We start from the raw sequence: 12682 nt of genomic DNA on the forward strand, positions 1-12682 counted from the left end.
GTACCAGCAACATCAGGGAGTACCAGCAATTGGAAGAAGTACCAGTAACTGAAGGAAGTACCAGGAACATGAAGGAGTACATAAGTGAAAGTAAACGAATGAGTGAGGTAAGAAGTGAAGTAGACTGAGGTAAGGAAGGAGGTAGAGTGAGGCAGATTGAGGCAGGGAGTGAGGTAATGGGTGAGGCAGGAGTGAGGTAGGGAGTGAGGGAGAGTGTGGGAGTGAGGGCGAGAGTGTAGGGGGTGAGGGAGAGTGAGGGAGAGTGTGAGAGTGAGGGAGAGTGTGAAGGTGGTTGGTAGGATCATCCTACCAACAGGTAATCCTTTAGCCTGTTGACTAGTCACGACATCGCCAGTGCGTGCGTGCGTGTGTGTGTGTGTGTGTGTGTGTGTGTGTGTGTGTGTGTGTGTGTGTGTGTGTGTGTGTGTGTGTGTGTGTACTCATAGTGGTTGATTCACAGCTCCTGGTCTCGCCTCCTCGCTGGTCGCTGCTAGATCCACTCTTTCCCTTTCCCATGAGCTTCATCAAACTTCTTAAAGTTATGTATGGATGCTGCCTCCACTACATCACTCTCTAGATTGTTCCACTTCCTGACAACTCTGTGACTGAGTGACTGAAGAAATACTTTCTAACATCCCTGTGACTCATCTGAATTTTCAACTTCCAGTTGTGGCCCCTTGTTGCTGTGTCCCATCTCTGAAATATTTTGTTCGTATCCACCTTGTCGATTTCTCTCAGTATTTTATATGTCGTTATCATGTCTTTCCTATCCCTCCTGTCCTCCGGTGTCGTCAGGTTGATTTTCTCCTTGGACATGCCCCTTAGCTCCGAAACTAGTTTTACTCTAAACATTTATACTTTCTCAAATTTCTTAACGTGCTTGACCAGGTGTGGGTTACATAATGGTGCTGCATACTCCAACATGGGCCTGACGTACACGGTGTACAGAATTTTGAATGATTCCTTACATTCTAGGTGCCCCACCACTCTTCTCCATGACCTTGCATGCTATGCATGTCAGTGTGTGTGTGTGTGTGTGTGTGTGTGTGTGTGTGTGTGTGTGTGTGTGTGTGTGTGTGTGTGTGTGTGTGTGTGTGTGTGTGTGTGTGTGTATGTGTGTGTGTGTGTGTATTCGTAGTTACAAGACCACAATTAAGGTCGTGGTGTCCTCTCTTGTTGCTCTTCATCATTGTCTTTATATCTCTGCAATAATTGTTAAACTCACCATCTGTTTCCATTCATCAACTTCTGTGTTTGTATGGACATCATTTGTCAAGCAAATGTTTATCCAGCTGATTCCGCAACTTGAAATTGTCTCTCCCTTGTCCTTGCTCTTGCTGGTTCCCAAACATTCCCCTTGCCTCTTATTACTTATTTGTAGTTACCGCAGCAGTGCTTTGTTCGTTGTGTCCCGTCGTCATGCACAGCTTTAAAAACAGGTAGACACTGTCCATCAGTGCAGGGAAGTATTCAAAGGGGTGTCATGTTGAGAGGGAGGTCTTCAAGGTGAGAATCGACCACTGTAACAATCTCTACATAAGGACAGCTGGGCATTGAATCCAAGTAAGCAGTGGAAGAAGGCACTCATGACACCCATGCTCTCTAAGAATAAACATGAATGTAATAATAATAATAATAATAATAATAATAATAATAATAATAATAATAATAATAATAATAATAATAATAATAATAATAATAATAATAATAATAATAACAACAACAACAACAATAACAGTAGGCTCCTTCCTCCAACCCGGTTGCCACCTTAATTAAGCTTCCCTACATCAAACTTCAGTAGCCCCCCTGCTATTAGGTAAGTACTTCTAGGTGAATATAATTATGTGATTACAACTAGGTGATAACTAAGTGATTGCAAGTGAGCGACCAAAAGTCAGTCATGAGTGTGAAGGCTGAGAGCAGAAGAGGTAAGCTGAACATTACTAAATTGTAAAATTGATATCACAGCCAAGACTGTTACTGCACTGAGTCTGCTGGACCTTCTTGAGTCTGCTGGACCTCAGAGAGGTTCAAGGGATACTCATCTATCAATGTGCATCACCAACAGCCTGGTTTGAGCAGCGTTTAGCTGACATACAAGTGAATCCATATGGGTTTAGTACCATCCACATATATTACTGGAGTCATACACGGTATCAGTAACAACACACACACACACACACACACACACACGTGGGTCCGTGAGGTGCAGACGTGGGTAACAAGGCTCCGAGAACCTTAGCGTTGTAAGGCGTGCAATAACAGCTAGCAGTAATCAGTGGTAGTGGAACGTCAGTGAACAATACTACGAGTGATAATTAAAGTTATTAGTTAAAGAAAGTGAGAGGAAAGCTGAAATCATAATATTTCAAAGCGCAAACCGTTGGGGGTCTTAGGCGCTGTTGCCACATTGGCAGTGGCAGGCCTGAAGAAGTGACGTCATGACAAGTTGTGTGCCATTATACATATAAAGTAAAGTGTATATAATGTGAAGGGTATACTATCATCAGTGAAGAGTGAAATCGAGTGAGGAAGCGGGATGTATGAGAATATATGGTTATAAACATCACGGGTGAAGGATCTCCAAAATAGGGATTTAAGGCCTACGTACGACGACTTCGTCATCAGCAGCTGGCAACTGTCACCGCACCATTGCAGCGCAAGTTCATTCGCCTATTTGTGGTTTGCATGTTGAAGGCCCTGGCTGGCCTTGTATACGGTTTGATACTGGTCACTCACTCCTGCAAGCTATTACCAGAATTAGAAAAGAAATAGCATAGACAGTGAATATAGTGTTGACGAGTGTGAGAAGGTAGGTGGGACAAGCTTTTAAGGGCAACATTGTAAGACGGTGCTAGGGTCAAGTCCCAGGAGGCTTGTGCCAGGTCACAAGAAGTTGCAGCCAGTCATTACACCGCACAAGACACTCTCTCACACACACACACACACACACTCACACACACACACATGCACACAGGATGTTCCAGAGATTGGACACAGTAACAAGGGGACACAGTTGGAAGCTGAAGACACAGATGAATCACAGGGATGTTAGGAAGTATTTCTTCAGCCACAGAGTAGTCAGTAAGTGGAATAGTTTGGGAAGCGATGTAGTGGAGGCAGGATCCATACATAGCTTTAAGCAGAGGTATGATAAAGCTCACGGCTCAGGGAGAGTGACCTAGTAGTGATCAGTGAAGAGGCGGGGCCAGGAGCTCGGACTCGACCCCTGCAACCTCAACTAGGTGAGTACAACTAGGTGAGTACACGCACACAGGCAGTGTTACTACCGGTAGTTATAAGCAGTAAGAATACTTAGGAAGCTAGGAAGTCCTCTCTCAATGTGAACAAGGAAAATGATAATATCCAGCAACAATTAATACGTAAATCCAGAAAGGGCAATAAGTGGAGAGAGAAGCATAATTGGGAAAGATAAATGAGACTAAATTTGTGCCTACACGACGGATCTTTCAACCACACCACCTACCCCTCCTAACCCTCCCTCCCTCACACACAAGCACACACACACAAGAGTAGACACTCACACACTCACACACACACACACACACACACACACACACACACACACACACACACACACACACACACACACACACACACACACACACACACACACACATACACACATACACACACACATACACACAGAAACAAGAGGCCACAATTGGAAGTTGAAGACACAAATGAGTCAGAGAGATAGTAGGAAGTATTTCTTCAGTCATAGAGTTGTAAGGCAGTGGAATAGCCTAGAAAATGACGTAGTGGAGGCAGGAACCACACACAGTTTTAAGACGAGGTTTGATAAAGCTCATGGAGTGGGGAGAGAGAGGGCCTAGTAGCAACCGGTGAAGAGGCGGGGCCAGGAGCTAGGACTCGACCCCTGCAACCACAAATAGGTGAGTACAAATAGGTGAGTACACACTGTGGGAAGACAGCACAGAAGGGAACATCAAGAGGGAATATACCAACAAGTGTTGGATGACATACGAACAACTGAGGAGGAGGTGAAGAAGCTCTTAAGTGACCTTGACACCTCAAAGGTGATGGGACCGGACAACATCTCCCCATGGGTCCTTAGAGAAGGAGCAGAGATGCTGTGCGTGCCTCTAACCACAATCTTCAACACATCCCTTGAAACTGGGCAACTACCTGAGAAATGGAAGACAGCTAATGTAGTCCCCATATTTAAGAAAGGAAACAGAAACGAGGCACTAAATTACAGACCTGTGTCTCTGACATGTATTGTGTGCAAAGTCATGGAGAAGATTATCAGGAGGAGAGTGGTCGAACACCTGGAAAGGAACAAGATTATAAATGAAAACCAGCATGGGTTCATGGAAGGCAAATATTGTATCACAAACCTCCTGGAGTTTTATGACAAGGTAAAAGAAGTAAGACTCGAGAGAGAGGGGTGGGTAGATTGCGTTTTCCTAGACTGCAGGAAGGCCTTTGACACAGTTCCCCACAAGAGATTAGTGCAGATACTGGAGAATCAGGCGCACGTAAAAGGGAGGGCACTGCAATGGATAAGGGAATACCTGACAGGGAGGCAGCAAGGAGTCATGGTACGTGAAGAGGTATCACAGTGGGCGCCTGTTACGAGCGGGGTCCCACAGGGGTCAGTTCTAGGACCAGTGCTATTTTTGATATATGTGAACGACATGATGGAAGGAATAGACTCTGAAGTGTCCCTGTTCGCAGATGACGTGAAGTTGATGAGAAGAATTAAATCGGACGAGGATGAGGCAGGACTGCAAACAGACCTGGACAGGCTGGACATGTGGTCCAGTAACTGGCTTCTCGAATTCAATCCAGCCAAATGCAAAGTCATGAAGATTGGGGAGGGGCAAAGAAGACCACAGACAGAGTATAGGCTAGGTGGACAAAGACTACAGACCTCACTCAGGGAGAAAGACCTTGGGGTGACCATAACACCGAGCACATCACCGGAGGCACACATCAACCAAATAACCGCTGCAGCATACGGGCGAATGACAAACCTGAGAATAGCGTTCCCATACCTTAATAAGGAATCGTTCAAGACACTGTACACTGTGTATGTTAGGCCCATACTGGAGTATGCAGCACCAGTCTAGAACCCACACCTGGTCAAGCACGTCAAGAAGTTAACGAAAGTACAAAGGTTTGCAACAAGGCTAGTCCCAGAGCTCAAGGGAATGTCGTACGAGGAAAGGTTAAGGGAAATCGGACTGACGACACTGGAGGAAAGAAGGGTCAGGGGAGACATGATAACGACATACAAGATACTGCGGGGAATAGACAAGGTGGACAGAGATAGGATGTTCCAGAGAGGGGACACAGGGACAAGGGGTCACAACTGGAAGCTGAAGACTCAGACGATTCACAGGGACGTTAGGAAGTATTTCTTCAGTCATAGAGTTGTCAGCAAGTGGAATAGCCTAGCAAGTGAAGTAGTGGAGGCAGGAACCATACATAGTTTTAAGAAGAGGTATGACAAAGCTCAGGAAGCAGAGAGAGAGAGGACCCAGTAGCGATCAGTGAAGAGGCGGGGCCAGGAGCTGAGTCTCGACCCCTGCAACCACAATTAGGTGAGTACAATTAGGTGAGTACACACATACACACACACACACACACAGTGATCTCTGGATGCTGCTAGGTGTCACGTCTTGCTCTTAACACAGGAGACAAACACCTGCGTGTAATCATCAGGTGTGAGGCGGCGTGATGCACCTTCTGATAATGTGATGGAGACAGGATTATCCTCACTGCCTCCATCATGCCCACCTCCTCCTCCTCCTCCTCCTCCTCCTCCTCCTCCTCCTCCTCCTCCTCCTCCTCCTTCTCCTACTCCTCCTCCTCCCTCCTCCTCCTCCTCCTCCTCCTCCCCCTTCTCCTCCTCCTCTTCCTCCTCCTACTCGTCCTCCTCCTCCTCCTCCTCCTCCTCCTCCTCCTACTCGTCCTCCTCCTCCTCCTCCTCCTCCTCCTCCTCCTCTTCCGGCTCCTCGTCCTACTTCTTCACTTCCTCATCATTATCGTCTTCTTCTTAAATTATTATTATTATTATGAATATTATTATTATTATTATTATTCCCTCTAGCAGCAGTGTGTCGAAGATGAAAATGCATTAATGTAGTTTTTTAGCGATAACAAGTGAAGTGTAAGTATGTACCAACAACCTTGTTGATCACGACGTTAACTATATGGCTCGCCAGGTACTATGCCGCCAGGGATTAGGTCACCAGGACTATGTCGCCAGGTACTATGTCGCCAGGTACTATGTCGCCAGGTACTATGTCGCCAGGGACTATGTCGCCAGGTACTATGTCGCTAGGTACTATGTCGCCAGGTACTATGTCGCCAGGGACTATGTCGCCAGGGACTATGTCGCCAGGGACTATGTCGCCAAGTACTATGTCGCCAGGTACTATGTCGCCAGGGACTATGTCGCCAGGAACTATGTCACCAGGTACTATGTCGCCAAGTACTATGTCGCCAGGGACTATGTCGCCAGGGACTAGGTGGCCTGGAATTAGGTCGCCAGGGACTATGTCGCCAGGTACTATGTCGCCAGGTACTATGTCGCCAGGGACTATGTCGCCAGGGACTAGGCCGCCAGGGATTAGGTCGCCAGGGACTATGTCGCCAGGGACTAGACCGCCAGGGATTAGGTCGCCAGGGACTAGGTCGCCAGGGACTAGGTCGCCAGGGACTAGGTCGCCAGGGACTAAGCCGTCAGGGACTATGTCGCCAGGGATTATGTCGTCAGGGACTAGGTCGCCAGGAACTAGGGCGCCAGGGACTATGTCGCCAGGGACCATGTCGCCAGGGACTAGACCGCCAGGGATTAAGTCGCCAGGGACTAGGCCGCCAGGGACTAGGCCGCCGGGGACTAGGTCGCAGGGGACTATGTCGCCAGGGACTATGTCGCCAGGGACTAGGTCGCCAGGGACTATGTCGCCAGGGGCTAGGTCGCCAGGGACTAGGGCTCCAATGATTAGGTCGCCAGGGACTAGACCTCCAGGGACTAGGTCACCAGGGACGATCACTTCTAAAATAGACTAGAGGCACAGACTACAGGAAGAGATTTCACGAAAGTCTAGATAAACGCAATAAATAAGTAGATAAATTCAATAGATAAGCAGATAAGTACAACAGACAAGTAGATAAATTAATAAACACAATAGATATGTAGATAAATACACTAGATAAGTTGAATAGACAAGTAGATAAGTACAATAGACAAGTAGATAAGTACAATGGACAAGTAGATAAGTACAATAGACAAGTAAATAAGTACAATAGACAAGTAGATAAATACAACAGACAAGTAGATAAGTACAATAGACAAGTAGATAAGTACTATAGACAAGTATATAAGTACAATAGACAGGTAGATAAATACAATAGACAAGTAGATAAGTACAATAGACAAGTAGATAAGTACAATAGATATGTAGGTAAATACAAGGGATAAGCAGATAATACAAGAAACAATTAAATAAATGTAATAGATAAGTAGATAAATACAACAGATAAGTAGATAAATATAATAGATGTGTAGATAAATACAATAGCCAGGTCTATTTATCTAGATAAATACAGTCTGTTCACCCGGTGTTTTCCCGGACAATTTCAGTGACTCATCTTAAATATTTTAAAACACAGGAATTTGAAGACCGAACAGCGAAGTGTTTCATTATTGTCCTATTTTCTATTTTCTCTTTTTTTAAATAATTGTCATTGAAACAGACTTATAGTTTAAGGGTCTTCCGTACTTTTTTTTTTTTTTTTTTTTACAAACTTGAATGAAAGATGCGGTTCCTCCTCCTACCTGTCCGATGCTTCCTTTCCCGAGCGTCTTCCTCCCACGTCCCATTTGTATATTTATTTCTGACTTGTTTGAATCTTTGCTCAGTCTCTGAATTGTCCAGTTTCTTAAAATGGTTGCAAGTTTTTTCTTTCTTCTTCATACAGTATGTGCTCTCGCTCGTTCGCATGTTAGAGTGCGTGAGAGTGTTATGCGTATTTGCATGTCTGTGTGCGTGTATCTACACGTCTTAAAAGCGAAAGGGAGAATGGCTGTAATAGGAGGGAGGTTGAAGAATGTCAGTGGCAGAGGGAAGGAAGGGAGGGAAACAGAAGAAATATGGGTAGGAGGTGCATTGACGAGGGACGGGGGCGAGAGAGGGGGACAAGAGGGGAACCAGAGAAAGGAGGACGAGAAAAAAAAACGAAAGAAGGGGAAGAGAGAGATGGACTAGAGAAGGGGAATAGAAAACAAACACATACCTCCCCGAGGGGACCTTGCGGCACGCCGCACACACAACTCTAACAATAAATTCCGCAGGCGGCCTCTTTGTGTAACAGGGCAGCACCTCGAGTAACAAACGTTCAGATTTGAACGTTTCCTGGCTCTTTTCGGTCACTATGTTGCTAGATATATAACAGCCTATTTTTTAATTTGCTGATATGTAATTAATTATATAAAATTTTATAGGCTTATGTTAGCTATCCCTACCTTTCCTAACCTAGCCTAACTTAAATTAGCGTTTATACGCTTACAGAAAGTATTGAAAAATTGATGTTGGCCACATTGTACGGAAATTAACGTAGTAATATGGGGATATGTTTTACAGGAGGGAGGAATGGAAGCGTTTACCTGGAGTTTACCTGGAGAAAGTTCCGGGGGTCAACGCCCCCGCGGCCCGGTCTGTCAGGTCATTTGTTGATAATTGTGAAGAGATGGAGAGGGACTGCAAGAAAGAATGATGAAAGGAAAAATACAAGAGGAAAAAAACAGAAGCATATGAAAGCAAGAAAGAAAAATATGCCATAGAAAAGCATGATTCACAGAGAGAAAAAGACAGCAGCCTAAAGTAAAAATGAATATAGAAATATTTTTGAAAAATAATAGTTTTGAAAAAACAACCTTTCCCACCCACCCACACGCGAGCACACACTTCTCAGTAGAAACTGGTGATATCAGAAAGTGTAAGGGAAAGAGTACACCAGCAGGTGTTGGTCACTGTACAGTGTACACACAAGGGAAGAGATAAGGTTTTTAATGAAGCTGGATACATCAAGGGCAATGAGACCTGTTAAGGTGTCATCATGGATTCTAAGGTCTACAACGAGCTAGTGAACACGAGACAGACAAAAATATGGAAAACAGTGAATGTAGTACCTGTATCTAAGAAAGGAGACAGGCAGAAGCCTTGAATTACAGGCCAGTTTTGGGGACATGCACACCTTATATTACAACCCAGGAATCCAAATGGCCTGTTATCCCGGGTGTAATGGGAGCAAAATAAACACAGCAGAAAAAGTTTAGACTTATATTATCCTTCACCAATTTAGAACAGCAATATGTACACTATGTACAGTGATAAGTATAGTGCACTCCACGGTAAGCAAGGCAGAATAGAAGCCACAAGATAGCAGACCGTGCTTCAACCAGCTCTAGAATGGGAATGACCAGGGCAGACAGGAGAGCGGTACCCACATAACCTCTGCGATTGCCAAAACCATCTTCTTATTGGCTAGAACCTGGTCACTAGTTGAACGATGGGGCCCCATCATCAACTCTTAGCAACCTGGTTCGCTGGTTGGGGGAGATAGCCTGTAAATGAGGGTGTGTACATGCGCCGAATAAAGGTTACGTACTCTTTGCATGCCACACCCCCACCCCGAGAAGGCTCAGGATTAGGCTGCCACCTCCCAGTGGTAATCGTGCCGCCATGGCACAAAATAATGGGACCGCCTTTCCTCTCCACCATCCAACTCTTAGATAGAGCTCAGCATGCAAAGAGTACGTAACCTTTATTTGGCGCATGTACACACCCTCATTTACAGGCTATCTCCCCCAACCAGCGAACCAGGTTGCTAAGAGTTGATGATGGGGCCCCGTCGTTCAACTAGTGACCAGGTTCTAGCCAATAAGAAGATGGTTTTGGCAATGCTGCAACCTGGGAATAGGAAGGCTTGATCGGGGTCTGTTCACTTGATCTACGAGGCTCTGGCCAGTTTTCCTCGTAAAACAATGAGGCTATTCCGAGATCGGAGTCGTCCAAGGATAGGTCAACATTCCCTCCAGACAACCCTTGGGATGTTGCCCGAGTTATGGCCTACACCGGAGAAGAATTAATCATTATAGGTTCAGGACACGAACTAATAGTAGTAATGTTATTACCCAGTAATAACATGGCATCTTTCATGGGGAATCCTTTTGAGACACCTACAGTCAAGTACCCAGTGTAATATTTGCACTGTACATAAATTTTATGCAAAGGAACAGGATATATAGCTCCTCCAAATGCTTCCAATAAAACAGAGGAATTCAAAGAAGTATTCTCTGAAAGGGGTAATATTCCTTCTCTTACAAGTGAGCAATATGCTCCAGTATCTCTAAAGGTCTTTACTTTAGTTGTTTCTGAGTTTTCCTGAAAGGGAAATTAGACTCTTGCAATAATAAGGGGCCATACCTTTTTCTACTTCTCTAGGGGACATGTCACTAGGGATATTAGAGATTTTCCCAATGGGTTGGGGTTTATGGGGGCAGTTGGGACGGATGTGACCTACTTTGTTGCAGAGGAAGCAGACGACAGGCTTGCCCTTTACTCCCTGCTGACGTTGCAAATGGTGTCGTTCTGGCTGGTGTCTCTCTGGATACTGTAGTCGAGATGCACCATGAGTAGTTTGCCTCTCCGCAGGTGGACCATTTGTTGAGAAGCATGGCTCACCAGGTGGCTTAGTTGGCTGACATAGACGTTTTTCCTCCGGCTGGCACTTCATTCTCCAAGGTTGACGATCTCTGCTCATGCCAGGCTGTTGAAAAGAGAGATGGGACCGCTTGGACAAGGAGCAGTTAGTTTCAAAGGTATCAGCCAACCTGACTGCCTCCAATGCAGTGGTTAAGTCACGATCCTGCAGTAAGACTCGAACCTCTGGTCCCACAGACTCCAGCAGGTTATCTTCAGAATAAGCTGCACCAGCTCCTCAAAGATAGAGACACCACTTGCTTTATACCAGCTGGTAAAAGCTTTGGTTTGCTGTCTCACAAATCCACTAGGGATTTACCAAGCTGTCTTCTGCCCAGCTTAAAATTTTTTTTATATTTGGCTGGGATACACGCATATGCTCCCAACACTGTGGTCTTCACTACTTGATAATCAGAAAATTCAGTGTCATTTAATACTGACGTAAATTCCTGTGCCTTACCCAATAATGCTGTATGAACCAACGATGCCCAATGCTGTTCCGGCCACCTCAAGGCTCGAGCCTGATTTTCGAAGCTTTCGAAAAATTGCTCTGGTTCGGCCTCATTGAAGCGGGGAACAAGCTGTACTGCTTTTTGTAAACTAAAATCATTTACAGAATGCGAAAACTGCCTCCTTTCTCTTTCCCTATCATATTCTTCCCTTGCGAATGCTCTCTGTTCAAGATTGATTTTTGCCAGCTCAAGTGCCAACGACACTGATTCTCCCTGAGACAACCCAGCTGCACTATACTGACCATTTTGCTCCGTAGGTGTATCATCTTCCTCGTGCGAGAACATAGGAGTTTTTGCCCTAGCTCCCGTAGAGGGAGGAGTCTGATGTGCCATCTCTTCTTCTATAAGTTTGTCAGCAATCAGTGAACGCAGTTGCGCAGCTGTGAGAGTGCGTTTGTATTTAATGCCAATGGAACGAGCAATTTGCCAACAACGCTGTAGGGACAATTTATGTAGGTTATGCAAAGTGTATGCCGACACCAGATGTCTGACTCGTCTAGGTGGCATAAGTTATTCGCTATGCACAGTGCGATTGCAGAATACGCATACAAGCAAAGCCGACTGCAAAATTCTCCACACCGAACAGGCTAGTAACAACTGACACGCAAAATTTGTAAAGCAATGCCAGACAGCTACACTGTTCTAGAAGATTGACCGTAGCGAAGCGAGCACACCGAACAAGCTAGTAGCGAGCTGTTGAACGATCACACAATAGCAAGGCTGACCATAACAAAGCAACTGACATGCAAAATTTGTAAAGCAATGCCAGACAGCAAGCTGCACAATGTTCCTGCTACGAGCTTCACCCTAAGCTCAACCGTTTCTCTAAGTCCAGCTCCAGCTCCCGGACAGGCCCCCATATTACAACCCAGGAATCCAAATGGCCTGTTATCCCGGGTGTAATGGGAGCAAAATAAACACAGCAGAAAAAGTTTAGACTTATATTATCCTTCACCAATTTAGAACAGCAATATGTACACTATGTACAGTGATAAGTATAGTGCACTCCACAGTAAGCAAGGCAGAATAGAAGCCACAAGATAGCAGACCGTGCTTCAACCAGCTCTAGAATTGGAATGACCAGGGCAGACAGGAGAGCGGTACCCACATAACCTCTGCGATTGCCAAAACCATCTTCTTATTGGCTAGAACCTGGTCACTAGTTGAACGACGGGGCCCCATCATCAACTCTTAGCAACCTGGTTTGCTGGTTGGGGGAGATAGCCTGTAAATGAGGGTGTGTACATGCGCCGAATAAAGGTTACGTACTCTTTGCATGCCACACCTTATAAGTAGAGAATTGCACACTTTGCAGTTAGAGAACTGCACACCTTGCAAGTGGAGAACTTGGAGATAAGTAGCTTAACAAACAATAACCAGCATAAGTTGAGAGGTTGCAAATTTTGTCTT

Source organism: Cherax quadricarinatus, chromosome 16 (genome assembly GCF_038502225.1).
Source record: "Cherax quadricarinatus isolate ZL_2023a chromosome 16, ASM3850222v1, whole genome shotgun sequence".
Taxonomy (NCBI): domain Eukaryota; kingdom Metazoa; phylum Arthropoda; class Malacostraca; order Decapoda; family Parastacidae; genus Cherax; species Cherax quadricarinatus.